Source organism: Danio aesculapii, chromosome 1, assembly GCF_903798145.1.
Source record: "Danio aesculapii chromosome 1, fDanAes4.1, whole genome shotgun sequence".
Taxonomy (NCBI): Eukaryota; Metazoa; Chordata; class Actinopteri; order Cypriniformes; family Danionidae; genus Danio; species Danio aesculapii.
In genome coordinates, this window is record NC_079435.1 from 41,688,050 (window position 1) to 41,704,208 (window position 16,159).

Sequence of the window (16,159 nt, forward strand, 5' to 3'; positions counted from 1 at the left end):
TTCAAACAAACACACTCTGAACATCATACATCATCACAATGATGCTCATGGAATATACATGAATATGCATGTTGCTAAAGCTTTGTGTTGTGTTGTTAATGAGATCACACTCCATCTAATGAAGCCAATGGGATGTCCTGGAATAGATGCACTGTGTGTGTGTTGTCGTTTGATGAGTTAATGAATGATGATGAGATTTCCATTGCTCTGGGCTCAGATCCCCTTTGGTCTTCTGTTTTCAAATAGTGTTGTTTTAAATTCGCCACACACACAAACACAAGTGGATTTCATGCTAAAACGCCGTTGTAAGATTGTCAATGCCAAAAAACCTATTGTAAATCGTCACCCCCCGACGCGCGCGCGCGCACGCACGTGTGTGTACGGGCTGCATCCTGCATATCTTTGTTCGCGTCTGCATCTGATATGTGTTGAGATCAACTTGCGCTCCGACTCCTCTGCCTGCGCGCGACCCTGAAGACCACCTGCACCTGAGTCTGGAGGAGAGTATTTTTAACAGCAGGGGTGCGAGCGCGGCGCTCCAAAAGCTCCCAGACCTCATCACTTATATTGGGTTATGCGCGTGGACTCGTCGGCTTTTTGAGAAGCGTACAGACCGCACTCGTCTTTTTTGTCGGAGTTACCGGGTTTTGGACTCTCACTCGGGCGGATAGAGAGACGGATCTCCACCGGGATCTCCTCGCACCGCGACTGTACCTGGAGAATCCGGTAAGAGCTCGCGCCGCTACACGGTGAAGCGAGGTCGTCCGGTTCTGTGGTCAAGTGTGTCAGTGTGTGCGTGTGTGTTTGTGTCTCTCTCTCTGTGTGTATGTGTGTGTGTGTGTGTGTGTGTGCGCGCACCCGTCATATTCGTTAAAAGACCAACTATTGTTAGGAAGACTGTTGAAAAGAAATGTCCAGGATTTCACAGTGCTTTCACAGAACACGTCGTTATTCAGCCGTAAATGTGCAGACCGCTCTTAAATTGAATTATTTATTAGATTTGTAAGCTCTGGCGAACATTTTAGGACAGGATGAACTCATTAAAAGTCTTAAAGTTTTGGTGCTTTTCGTGCAAACTTGCCATGCCTGGAGGCTGTTAGTAACCAGACTGGAAAAATAAATTTGTCGTAAAATAATTGGTACTGTAAAACGGCAAGTTTTACCCTAGAATGTAGTAACATATTATATTTTATTGTGATTATGACATTTTATTACATTCATGCAATGCAACGTAAATATTGCAGTACTAAAATATTAAAATTACTAAAATAATAAAACTATACTGTAGTTATATACTGTACAGAATTATTAGGCTATACACGACAGTACATGCAATTTTGCATTGTAAGAAGTGCCATTTTACTTATTAATTTCATTTACTAGTTAAAAAATAATAATAATTATAAAACTTAAAAAAGACATTTAGACATTATTATGTTATGGATTATACATTTTAAAATAATTAAATAAATGAATTCTTAATTAATTGAAAGTTGAATTCACATTACGCCAAGTTATTATGCACATATGGAGGTTAGATTTTATGTTTAGTCAATTCTAGTGTCATGTTTGTTACCCTGATTTTATCTCTGTGTGACCACAGTCACTGGAGAATGCACAGATAAATGTATCTCTGGGTCATCATGTGACGTTAATGTCATGATGTAACTAGTTATCTGCACACTTTATATTAACACATAGCCTAGATAGGCATATATTGTCACCAAAATGCAACTCTGAAAACTCACAATATTTTTTTACAGTAAAATTCTGGGAACTGGCAGTTTTTTAGAAACAATAATAAAAAAAAATGTTATGAAACTCAACGTGAGTTTTTTTTTGCTTCCCCATACGCCATACTTTTAAATGAAACGAAATAATGTCAGAGATTCTCCTCTGCATTTTGCATTTTTATGTTATGTCAGTTTGCGACTCCTCATGCCTGTGCATGTATAGGGATGCACTTGAGAAGCAGAGGTCACTTTACTGAGAGACAAGAGGCTTGCATAAGCAGTTTTTTATATCTGTTCAGCCCTGTCATATTTTGACATTTTCTCAAAAGACTTGCATAAAGTGCTGACTTCTTCCCCGCTCCTCTAATGTACACTGAAAAGACAGCCTGGTTTGAATATCTAGCCTCTTCCTTTCACAACTCCGACACAGAACGGTCACGTTACTCAAAAAGTAAGAGTAAAACAAAACGCAAGGCATCAATAGCGTTAGAATAGAAGCTCTATATGCACTTTTTTTCCTCCTGTTTTAGCGCCTGTAGATATAGGCGAAGTGAAAATGAGAGAGAGAGATCGAGATGAGCTGTTTCTCCCTCGTGCTGTGAGGATGACTTAGTGTCTCTCACCTTCATCCTGACACCTCATCTATTATCATTAGGCACACAGTCAAACAACTCTCTCAAGATGTGGGTGTGAAAGTGTGTGTACCAATGTGAGAGAGAAGATGAGTGCGAAAAAGAAGAGAGAAGCAGGAAGTGGAATCTTAAAAATCTTCTCTTTCTGAGTCCGGAGTGACAGGCCTGGGTTACAGTCGTGACCTGCTCTATATTCCCTCAAACATACGTGCGCAGCTCTTTCACAGCGTTTGCTGGTTAGTGCATTGACTTGACGTGACCTCTTGACCTGTCAGGCAGTTGATCCCTAAATGATTTTATCTCCAGTAGCAGTTCTGTAACGTGATAGTGAGGCATTATGTCAGTGTTTCACAACCTTTTTTTGTACGGATTCATTGACGGGGAGTGTGATTAGAAATGTGACCCTTTTCTGCACACATTAATGATTATCTGTACAAAATAGTGAACAGAATTGTACATTAGAATTGTAACTTTTAGCAGTCATTATTCGTGTCTTAAGTGTCACACGATCCTTTGGAAACCAGTTTTTTTTGTTTGCCTTGCTTGTTGTTTCTGATAGTTAATTAAATATATACATTATATTTTTCCATTCCCATCTATTTTCCATTCCATTCCCATTTCCATCCATATTATTATTTATTATTATTATTCATTCATTCATTTTTCTTTTCGGCTTAGTCCCTTTATTAATTTGGGGTCACCACAGCGGAATAAACCGTCAACTTATCCAGCATATGTTTTAAGCAGCGGATGTCCTCCCAGCTGCAACCCATCACTGGGAAACACCTATAAACTCTCATTCAAACACATACACTACGGTCAATTTAGCTTACCCAATTCACCTATAGCGCATGTCTTTGGATTTGTGGGGGAAACTGGAGCACCCAGAGGAAACACGCGAACATGGGGAGAACATGCAAATTACACACAGAAATACCAACTGACCCAGCCGAGGCTCGAACCAGCAACCTTCTTGCTTTGAGGCGATCGTGCTATCCACTGTGTCACCATGATGCCCTGTACAAGAAACAATTCATTATTATTATTATTATTATTATTATTATTATTATTATTATTATTATTATTATTATTTAATAGTCAAAATAGTTATGCTGCTTAATATTTTTGTAAATTTTCTCAACAACAGTTTTTAGTTTGCCTTGCTTGTTGTTTCTGATATTCAGTTAAATAACTTCATTAAATATATACATTATATTATTCCACTCCAATATTATCCATCCAAAAGATTATTATTATTATTATTATTATTATTATTATTATTATTATTATTATTATTATTATTATTATTATTATTATTATTAATGAGGCCAAACCTTTAAACGGAAGTGGATAATTAAAAAAAAGGAAATAAATTCTGTTCTTAGTAGTAATTAGTTGCTCAATAGTAATTTAGTCAAAAATAGTCATGCTTAGATAAGAGCCGGTATAAGTTTGTAACGGTACGATAACCTTGGATAAAAATACCACGATATCACGGTATTGTGATTACTGCTCCAAAATATATTATTTTTAAATGTCTGGTGAAAAAACATTTTTTCCGCTTTGAACACAATGGCTGCATCCGAAATAGCATACTTCCATACTATATAGTACGATAAATCAGTATGCGAGCCGAGTAGTATGTCTGAATTCATAAAATTTGAAAAACAGTATGCGAGAAGTACCCGGCTGACCAACTACTTCCGGTGAGATTCTGAAGTGCGCTTCCGATGGACGCTTTGCTATCCCATGATATACCAAAAGAGATTTCATGAATTAGAGTGATGCAGGTGTGTTACATGATGATGACAAATCCGTATCCGTAGTACGTACAAGCTCTATTCATACTGTATAGAACGTACTTTTCGGTTGAGTAGTATATTCAAATTCAAATGCAGTACCTACTGAGTAGTTGGCGATTTCAGACGCAGCAAATATATTTTATTTTGAGAAACATTTTAAATATTTTGGAGCAGAAAACATGTCAGGCTCATTCACATGAATCACTAACTTCTGCTGTCTTCATTAGTTTCAAAACACAGATTTCTTTACAATTAAAAAAAAAAAAAAAAAGTTTAGCGGTTTTAAAACCTTGACTTTTCCAAACCACGGTATACCTTGAAATTATCGTCCCATGCCTAGTCAGGCTTCTTTCTATTTTTGTGAATTTTCACAGTATGTCTGATAATATTTTTTCTTCTGGAGAAAGTCTTATTTGTTTTATTTCGGCTAGAATAAAAGCAGTTTAACATTTTAAGGTCAAATTATAAGCGCATTGAAGCTATATCTTTTTTTCGATAGACAGAACAAACCATCATTATACAATAACTTGCCTAATTACCCTAACCTGCCTAGTTAAACTAATTAACCTAGTTAAACCTTTAAATGTCACTTTAAGCTGTATAGAAGTGTCTTGAAAAATATCTAGTAAAATAGTATGTACTGTCATCATTCATTCATTCATTTTCTTTTCGGCTTAGTCCCTTTATTAATCCGAGGTCGTCACAGCAGAATGAACCGCCAACTTATCCAGCACATGTTTTGCACAGCGGATGCCCTTCCAGCTGCAACCCATCTCTGGGAAACATCCACACACACTCATACACTACGGACAATTTAGCATACCCAATTTACCTGTGGGGGAAACTGGAGCACCTGGAGAAAACCTACGTGAACACTGGGAGAACATGCAAACTCACACAGAAATGCCAACTGATCCAGCCGAGGCTCGAACCATTGACCTTCTTGCGATGAGGCGACAGCACTACCTACTGCGCCACTGCGTCACCGTACTGTCATCATGGCAAAGATAAAATAAATCAGTTATTAGAGAGGAGTTATTAAAACTACTATGTTTAGAAAAAAATCTTCTCTCCATTAAACAGAAATTGAGGAAAAAATAAACAGAGGGGGCTAATAATTCAGGGGGGGCTAATAATTCTGACTTTAACTTTATATTTGAAATGTTTTTAGTTTTTTTCTTTTAAAAAAGAGCTGAAAACAACATTTGCAAATATTGTTTATCCTTATGTAAATCATGCCAACATAAATTTGCATTTAGTAACATCATTTATTTTAAAGCCATAGTCGCTGTTTAAAAGATTTTACCAATCAAAGTCAAGATCCTAAAATGTTAGCAAAATCTTATCCTTGTATCCTCTTGGGAGTTCACGGCCCTGGTTAGGAATCGCTGCATTATATCAACTATGACAGAGCATCTGAAATTGCCAGAGTTCATGAAGGCTGCAGTTTTGATCTTTTGTCTGGAAAATAGTTGCATGATAATGAACCGTTGGTGTAATGCTGTCATTGTGGATGACTATATTCATCTCACTGTCTTTCTCTCTCTCTTTCTCTCTGTTTTCCAGATTGACTCAAATAGAACACAGAGGTAAGTGAGATCTTCATACTGGTATTTTTACAGCTTGGTAAAGCTAACAAGCAGGGTGACAGAGTGAGAATGAGAGGTGATAAGTGAAATGTGCCACATGGCAGAGATCAATCATTACAGTTCGTGAACCTGAAACTCCATTAATCATGAGGCAAATTAACAGCCACAAATGGAATCTGCCCGGAATTACATAGGACTGGAATAAATGTCTACACTTGCATCTATTCCTGATATATTTTGTGTAATAACGGCTAAACACTAAATGGCTTAACGATAATAACACTTGGAAAACCTGACATTTTCCATGTATTGGAATTATGACCTGTTTAATAATGTTTATCTTGCTTGAACTTGCATAATTGTATTATCCCAGATCTGTACATTTCTTCGATATGGACATTACTTTGACAAACCAACTATATATAAAGTGCTATATAAATAAACATCATTTAAACTGAGTTAACAGAACACTCCACTTTACCTACAGTTGAGTTTTGACATTTTTGAATACACTCAGCCAATTTATCGTGTTTGGTGGGAGCACATTTAGCTTAGGTTAGCTTAGCTTATCATTGATCATTGAATTGGATTAGACCATTAGCATCTTGCTCGAAATTGACCAAAAAGTTAGATAATTTCCCTATTTAAAGGCCAAGTCTTTTACACTTACATTGTGTACCATCGTAAAATGAAAAGTTTCTATTTTTTTCACCTGATTCAATTATCTATGCTAAGCTAAAAGTGCTAAAGATCAGCTAAATTAATAAAAAAATGGTAAAATGCAACTGTTAAATGTACAAAGTTTTTATAAAATGAGCCTAATTTGCAAAAAATGTGTGGTGTTGCTTAAACTTGAGAATGCTTTCAGATATCAGCGAATTTGTAGCAGTGTCAATTCATTTAACATATTTACTATTAAGGCTGTGCAATGAATTGCGATTAGCTTATCGTAAGATTAATATGCAAGATTTAATTTCCTCAACCCAGAGCAAATGCATGATTGCCGTCTGTGTGTGACAGTCCAATTGAGTGCGCAGACTTTCGTTCTGCCCAATAAGAACTTTTCAACCTGCTTCTTATCAGTCATTTTTGTTTGCTGAGTGTTCTGTATTTTATATACAGTTGAAGTCAGAATTATTAAACCCCCTTCGAATCCTTTTCTTTTTTTAAAATATTTCCCAAATGTTGTTTAACAGAGGAAGGAAATTTTCACAGTATGTCTGATAATATTTTTTTCTTCTGGAGAAAGTCTTATTTGTTTTATTTCAGCTAAAATAAAAGCAGTTTTTAATTTGTAAATTAAAGCTGTATAGAAGTGTCTTGAAAAATATCTAGTAAAATATTATTTACTCTCATCATGGCAAAGATAAAATAAATCAGTTATTAGAGATGAGTTATTAGTACTATTATGTTTAGAAATGTATTGAAAAAATCTTTCTTCAATTAAACAGAAATTGGGGGGAAAAATAAACAGGGGGGCTAATAATTCAGGGGGGTTAATAATTTGACTTCAGCTGTATATGTTTTTTGTTTTTATAATAAGCTACATTTTCTCCCTTTATCTAGTGCACTTGTTTACAGAAAGTTAAGGTAATTTTATTTGAGCTTACTGCTTGCTCTAGAGAAAAATTACTGTTTAATTTCTGACTATTTAAAAACTAATTTTGAATAAATGTTGAAGTTAATATCTTTTCAGTTCCTTTTTTTAACCAACACTCACTGCATTTTAGCAATAAGAAGCTAGGATACAGATTACTGAGATGAAGCTTGACTACAAAATTAAATCGTAAATCATATCGAAATCGCAAGGTCTGTCAAAAAAAATCGCAATTAGATATTTTCCCCAAATCACACAGCCCTATTTTCTATGTTTAAATCCCTTTAAATCAGAACAGAACATGCTAAAAAATGTCAGTAGATTCCTTCTGGGCCTTGCATGAAAATGACGGTATTCACTTCAGTTGTTTCCTCCACTGTACTTGCGTGTCTCTAAATATGAATAGCGGTTCAAATATCAAAAGGCGACTTATGCATCTTTTTTTCTTTTATAGCCAGTAGTTAAGGCTTGTCTTATCTCATATTTAACGTTCCAACACTGTTTAGATGTTTTAATGCGCCTTTCTGAACAAGGCTATGCTGGAAGGCGCTGATGTCCACTGAGATCAATAAAACCTCCATTCAGTGAGGGGGTGAAATGTCTTCTCTCTTTCTCACTAAACCCTTTTGGTCTTTCTCTCTCAAACACATACACAGACTAACACACACACACAAAGGGCTGACTGTTTTAGGCTTTTCAGTCTCACTAAGGAATACACCAGAACACATAATTTGCATTTTAGACCCTACGGATCGTACATTGTATAAACATATTATGTAATACATAGGCAGCGCTGAATTTGGGTTCCCAGCAAATTTCGCAGGTATTTTTTTTACTGCTAGTTTCTGATCAATACCGGGTGGATGACTGAAAGTAAACAGCACAACCTAGTGGACTCGTGCTCTTATTGCATTTACACCCTTCCGCTCTTAAAACCCAAAAAAACACCCCATCTGCCACAGATCACTCACACACACGAGCACGATTTCTCACATCTAGTTTCCTCATTTAATAATAGCTCCTATCCAGATGTTTGAAAGCAGTGTAGTATAGAGTGGGGTCAAAAAAACTGTGTAATACGGTGGATATTAACACATACAAACATGATGCGTCTGCTTTATTTCTTGGTCACTAATCAAATGTAAATAAATTTGTTCTTATTTAAACCCATAGGATTCTTAATTAAACATTCTCAGTCAGGAAAATGAAGCCAGAATTATGTCTACAGACAGTTGAAGTCAGAATTATTAGCCTCCCTGAATTATTAGCCCCCCAGTTTATTTTTTTTTCTCAATTTCTGTTTAACGTAGAGAAGATTTTTTTCAACACATTTCTAAACATAATAGTTTTAATAGCTCATTTCTATTAACTGATTTATTTTATCTTTACCATGATGACAGTAAATAATATTTTACAAAACACTTCTATACAGCTTAAAGTGACATTTAAAGGCTTAACTAGTTTAATTAGGTTAACTAGGCAGGTTAGGGTAATTAGGCAAATTATTGTATAATGATAGTTTGTTCTGTAGACTATCGAAAAAATATATAGCTTAAAAGGGGCTAATAATTTTGACCTTTTTGACTACTTTTATTCAAGCCGAAATAAAACCAATAAGACTTTTTCCAGAAGAAAAAATATTATCAGACATACTGTGAAAATTTCCTTCCTCTGTTAAACATCATTTGGGAAATATTTAAAAATGAAATAAAATTCAAAAGCGGCTAATAATTCTGACTTCAACTGTATATCTTGCAACTTTGAGTTTATATTTCGTACATTAGGCTGAGTTGCAATTTTGTTTATTGTAGGCTTTGTTGCTATTCTCACATTTAAGTTTATAATGTACACTTCTGACTTTTTTTTTGCCAGAGAATTTCCCCAGACTTTTGACAATTTTTAGTTGTTGTTCTCATATTTCTTTATTGCTTGCAGTTATACGTTAAATATATGATTGTAGAGAGAGCTCAAATGTTAAGAAAATGCATGCAAATATAAAAAAACTAACAAACTGAACTGATCTTCATCAATTTAACAACACACGCATGCACGCATCTCACCATGTATGCAATTACAGAATAGACTACAAATAGCACAGAATGACAACAGAAATATGTGAACTTGATGAACACGACTACTTGGTTAGAGTCAGCGGTGTTTTTGGAGATCTGAGATTTAAGTTTTTTGCTTATTTTAAAGTCCTGATCATAAAAATGATGTAGGGATTTACCAAAGATTTCTGCCGGCCAAACAAGAAAAAAGGCAGAAAATCTAAGCAAAAAAAAAAATCTAGAAAGACTAGGGAGATAAATATGATATCGAATTACATTTACTTGACAAAAGTATTATTTAGCATAGTATAATTTAACAAAACATAGGTTTTTTTTGGTGGAGATCCTGTCCGTAGCTTGAAACAGAAGCTTGTAGATCCTACGGAAGCTTGTAGCCTACCCCAATGGACAGGGCCCACCTGGTGATGGTGGTGAGGAGGATGGTGGATGAACGGCTGCATCAGTTTCGGCAAACAAACGAATGAATGAATGAATGAATGAATAATTGAATGGATTGCTTATTTATTTATTGTGTCCTGTGTCTGAACTGATTGCAAAGAGTGATGTGACATGTATTACTAGTAGAACTAGCGCTAAAGCTAAATTTATGCTGCACCCTAAATCCCCGGTCAGATTACACAAATTTGTCACGATTTCTGGACGATTTCCTTGACGTAGAGTGTCGTGGGGATTTGTAAGCAACAAATGGGCATCGAAGATTCAATTGTTTGTTCTTGTGTAATGTGGAGTAGTTCACCACAACTGATATCATGCCTGCAACGCCTCATTACACCATAGCAGAACGTCTAGCATATTTAATTTTTTAAGAGTTCCGTCACGGGGGTTTGCTCTTTAATAAACTATGACAGTTCACGTTCATTGAAAAGTAAGAATGATTAATAAATCCATATGAACCAGTCCCTTAAAAGTAACACGAGCTTTGCCCTCACACTACAAGGGTACCACGCCAAAGCCCAACCAACCCACACTCTGGCACACTTTTTTTTTCCAACCGGGCCACGGCTGGCCAACTGAACCATGCCTGGGTCTGATTCAGAGCACTCACACTTGTCAAACAAATTGAAATTGAAAGCGATTCCATTTTTAAATGTACTTTTTAAAGCTGATGATACAATTAATAATGAAAATTTGACATTAGTTTAGAGTAAACAAGATGCAAAACAGAACAATTTTCACTACAGTGGACGTTTGGACCAAACCGTTCATATCACACAGAGATTAAAAACTGCTGTTCAAAGGTTTGTGACCCATATTTTTATAATGTGTCTGGAAGAAGTCTCTTATGCTCACCAAGGCTGCATATATGATCAGAAAAACAGTGAAAACAGTTATAAATAGTGAAATATTATTACAATATTAAATATCTGGTTATATTTTAATATATTTTAAAATATAAATTATTCCTGTGATGGCAAGGCTGATGTTTTGACAGTCTTCAGTGTCACATGATCCTTTAGAAATCATTTTAATAGGCTGGTTTGGTGCGCATGAAACTGTAATGCATAAATTCCTTTTAAGAAAGTAACACAGTTTTGAAATAGATTTTTTTAAAACAATGTCTTTCTGCCATTTGAATCAATTTAACACATTCTTTATGGAGAGAGGTATTAGTTAAAATGCTCATTAACCACAAATATTTTAACTTTTTTAGATACAGTTAATTGCATAATGATGGTTTGTTATGTAAACAATGGGGAAAAAATATTGCTTTATGGGCTAATAATAATGACCATAAAATAATAATAAAAACTGCTTTTATTCTAGCACAAATGAAACAAATAAGGCTTTCTGTAGAAGAAAAATATGAATATATAGTGCTGAGCATATAGGAGTACAATTATATATTTGTTCATATACATTAGATTAGTCAGTACTGAAGCCAAATCTAGAGCTAATCTAACAAAATAATTTACGATAACAGTCTATATATACTGGACGTACAAATAATAAACATTTTAGACTATGCATCAAAGTAAATCAATACAAAATACAATTAAATTAATACATCATAGAACAGTACCATCAAAACATATCCTGGCTACATATAAAACATGCAGTACGATTGTTCATTATTATTAGTAGTAGTATTTTTTTTAAATCACAATATTTTTATTTGCGGAATTTTTTAAATATTATAAGAAATGTATAAAATGAAACGAATATTAACACATTAATTTTCGTTTTCAGCTGAGTGTTACTTGTATTCTATAGTGGGTATTGTAGCTCTGTAAGATATTTATTATTATTAGCTCTATAATTATTATTATTATTTTCTTATTTTATAAATTTTTTATTAGGTTCATCTTAGGTCAGACAATAACATAAACATAATATTAATACATATAGATATACGCACTGATACAATTCACCAAACAAGACATTAAAATACCACATATATACACAAAGATATAGAAACATAAGCTCACATAAAATTTATTGTTCATTATTTTAAGACATAATAAATGTGTAAGTAAAAAAAATCATAACATTATATATGGGCTTAAGATAAATAAAAATACACTAAAATTAACCAATAGTCTGAATAATGTGCTTTTATCTGCTATGATTTTAAAACATTTGTGATATTCCACTCCAAAAGAAACAAAAACCCTTCTGAAATTAAAACACTGGTATTATTAATATAAGCATGTCTGAAAACATTGCATCTTTTTGTAATTTTATGCCAAAACATGTTCAAAATTACTTGTTTTTTTCAATTTTGAAAAGAAAGATGTCTTCAGTAGTTTACAGTAGTTATAGTAGTTTACAGAATAAAACAGGAATTCTTTTCGCTCCAACACAAAACTATACACGCTGTACATTGGACAATATAGGATCACTGTCTGTCATGCAGAGTATATCTCAACACCAAAAGTCTAATAATAGACAAAATTTCATTCCAGCTCGGTAAAGTGACAAGCTCACAGTAAGACTGTCATATTCAGGCAGATGTCTGTTGATCTCTCAGCATTAGTGCTAGAATACCTGAGTCAGCTGTTTTCAAACTAGGCTGAAAAAATCATAAAACAGTCAAATCCCAGCTGCTGCTTTCAGCGAGTGTGTGGAAGTTTGAGAGGGAAGGATTTAAAAGTGCTGTATGAACGTGTGTGTGTGTGTGTGTGTGTGTGTTTAATGAGTTTTTCATCTTTCAGGAGAGTCTTGTGGAGTCTGTCCTTCTTTCACCCAACGAGAGACAGCTGAGTTTAAACTCAACCTGAACTCATTTTAACACAAGTAAGTTGTTTGAATTGTCACACATTAACACAGACTCTGTCCATAACCTACTGTAGTCAACATAACTAGCTGCCTTCTAAGAAAGCATACTATCATAAGTGACTGATTTGGGTTAAGTAAGTCTGTTTATGCCACAAGATAAAAAAAATAAAGGTAATTGACACTTTTTATCTCAAAACTGTTTATTATGTTAATTTATTTGCAATTCTTGCTGTATTTCATATGATTTTATCTCACAATTCGCATTAGAAATGTCAGAATTGTGTGATAAACTCTGAATTATGATTAAAGAGAAGTCAGAATCATGAGTTTATGTCTCCGATTTCTGGCTTTATATTTCACCATTCTTGCTTTTTTCTCCTTAGAATTGCAGCTTTATTTCTTGTAAGGCTTTTTCAAGGTTTTAAATTCTTATTTCTCAGATTTCTGAGTTTATATATTCTGGAATATAATCTTAGAACTGTGAAGGGGACAAATATCTAAATTATGTGTTTAATAATTTTATATTAGAGTTATTTTATTCATTGTCCAGAAAGAGTGAAAAATCAGAAAATCAAAGATAAACTTTTGGAAAAATTTACAGAATTTGGAAATGAGTTTTTTACCAATTTGATTTTATATTTTGTAATTCTGACTTTTTATTTATTTCTCACAATTATATGAGATAGAAACTCAGAATTGTGAAGGGGTAAGTTAAAATTTTAATAATCTGACTTTGTATTTGACCGTTTAAATTATTATTATTTTTTGCTCAAAATTGGGTTTCTATTTCTCACATTTTTCCTATTTTTAAACAGATTTATAAACTCTCATTTAGGGAAAAAACCCATACTTGGGACTTTTTCTTACAAGCACAAGTTTTTAGACTTTCCTGCAATTCTGACTTTATTACTTTTACAGCATATGTTGCAATTTTTGTAATACCTTTTTGCAATACTGTCTTTTGTTTGCAATTCTGACATATTTTTCTTGCAATTCTAACTTTATCATAATTCAGACTTTTACTCCCAACTGTGAGTTTATCCCCCACAATTTCAATTTAAAAGTCAGAAATATGCAATACACACTCACCGGCCACTTTATTAGGTACACCTGTCCAACTGCTAGTTTACGCAAATTTCTAATCAGCCAATCACATGGCAGTAACTCAATGCATTTAGGCATGTAAACATGGTCAAGATGATCTGCTGCAGTTCAAACCGAGCATCAGAATGGGAAAAAAATGGTGATTTAAGTGACTTTGAACGTGGCATGGTTGTTGGTGCCAGACTAGCTTGTCTGAGTATTTCAGAAACTGCTGATCTACTGGGATTTTCACGCACAACCATCTCTAGGGTTTACAGAGAATGGTCCAAAAAAGAGATAATATCTAGTGAGCGGCAGTTATGTGGGCGCAAATGCCTTGATCAGAGGAGAATGGCCAGACTGGTTTGAGCTGATAGAAAGACCACAGTAACTCAAATAACCACTCGTTACAACTGAGGTATGCAGAAGAGCATCTCTGAACACACAACACGTCAAACCTTGAGGCAGATGGGCTACAGCAGCAGAAGATCACACCAGGTGCCACTCCTGTCAGCTAAGAAAAATTAGCATCAAAATTGGACAATAGAAGATTGGAAAAACTTTGCCTGGTTTCATAAGTCAGAATTTGCTGTCAACAACAGGTTCAGGCTGGTGGTGGTGTAATGGTGTGGGGGATATTTTCTTGGCACACTTTGGGCCCATTAGTAGCAATTGAGTATTGTGTCAACGCCACAGCCTACATTAGTATTGTTGTTGACCACAGCCATCCCTTTATGACCACAGTGTACCCATCTTCTGATGGCTACTTCCAGCAGGATAATGCGCTACGTCATAAAGCACGATTCATCTAAGACTGGTTTCTTGAATATGACAATGAGTTCACTGTGCTCAAATGGCCTCCACAGTCACCAGAGCTCAATCCAATAGAGCACCTTTGGGATGCGGTGGAACAGAAGATTCGCATCATGGATGTGTGATGCTATCATGTCAATCATGTCAATATGGAGCAAAATCTCTGAGGAATATTTCCAGTACCTTGTTGAATCTATGCCACAAAGGATTAAGGCAGTTCTGGTGGTCCAACCCGGTAATAGTAAGGTGTACCCAATAAAGTGTCCAGAATTAGGTGATATAATATTTAACTTGCAAATCTGATGTTATACATCACAATTCTGATTTAATTCTTCAGAATTGGGACTTATTTTTAAGATTTGTTTAAAATGCTAGATTAAAGCCAATGTGTCTAATTTATATTCTGCCTCAAATCAGTCGACAAATGACTTCTAATTGTCTGCATATTACTACAGCATATAATTAACATTTCTCCCACTGATTTGGATGTATTTTTTTTCCTATCGATAAATGATACATCCCTTAAAATTTGGCCTGAACTGTATCCTACCAGAAGGAACCCAGTCATGCTGACTGACTTTGCAGAACAGCCTTTTGATGTACGCTGTTTTAAAAGGCAGCCTCACTAGACAGCTCACCAGGATTTGGAACAAAGCCACCCTTAGCCGCTTCAGACTGCTCCCCTTTATTTTACATCTACAAATGCCTCTCTGTATTCCCCAAATCCCTGTTTCCCTCGTCCTGTGTTCTCACACGGTGCTTTCTGAAGTAGCTTCTCTCTGACCAGCTGCTGTCAAGCCTCGCAGCAAATAATGCGCGCATGAATACTGTATATGACCATAAAACCTCAGCGGATTTAGCGCGTTAGAGTGCGTGTGTGTTTTATAGTGCATACACTGCTGCATTATTGAGAACTACTCACAGAAGCATCCAACTCTTTCTGACACTAAAGATGTAATCGACTAAAAATACATACTTACCTCATCTCTCACTCGTCTGTCTCTCCCCCTTCCTCTCTATTGGTTTGTTTCCATCTCTCAATCTCTTCCTTTCACTCCCTCTCTCTTTCTCTCTCTCTGTATATTTTCTTTCACTCCTTGATTCACTTTTTTTCTATGTGTGTGCGCGTCTGTCTTTCTTAATGTGCTAAACTGGAGCTGCATTAGCTGCATTAGATCATTTTTCCCCTCTTCCTCTCAGCCGCTCAATATCTATCCCTTTCTTTTTTTCTCCCTCCATCTCTTTATTAGAGGTGGTGCTTATGAATCTGCGAGTGCATTAAAGTGATAGATGAAGATAGTATATTCCTCATACTAGCTCATCTATAAATAGAAGGTGCAAATAGACCACTGGTGAAAGAAGACGCAGCAGGGGTCGTCCTCTTCTGTTTGGCACAACTTTTGCTGTTGATTTTAGGGCATGAGATTGTGTTGCGAGACTGTTGCTGCCCTCCTCTGGAGGATGATATTTTAACATTTTGATAGATATGATAATGTGCTTTTCTTTTTGTCTCATGGCAGCCTCCGTAACTCTGACAAGCAGCATGTGGGACATTAAAAGGTAAGAACACCTTGATACATTTAATAAGTGTGCTCTAAGCCAGTTAATGCAGCTCTGCTTGG

The 16,159-nt window shown here is 35.2% G+C and overlaps 1 pseudogene; it reads left to right on the forward strand.

Moving 5' to 3' along the window:
* Positions 1–554: 554 nt before the first annotated feature.
* The window catches only part of LOC130221156 (receptor-type tyrosine-protein phosphatase delta-like), a 105,394-nt pseudogene continuing 89,789 nt past the window's right edge, over positions 555–16,159 (forward strand).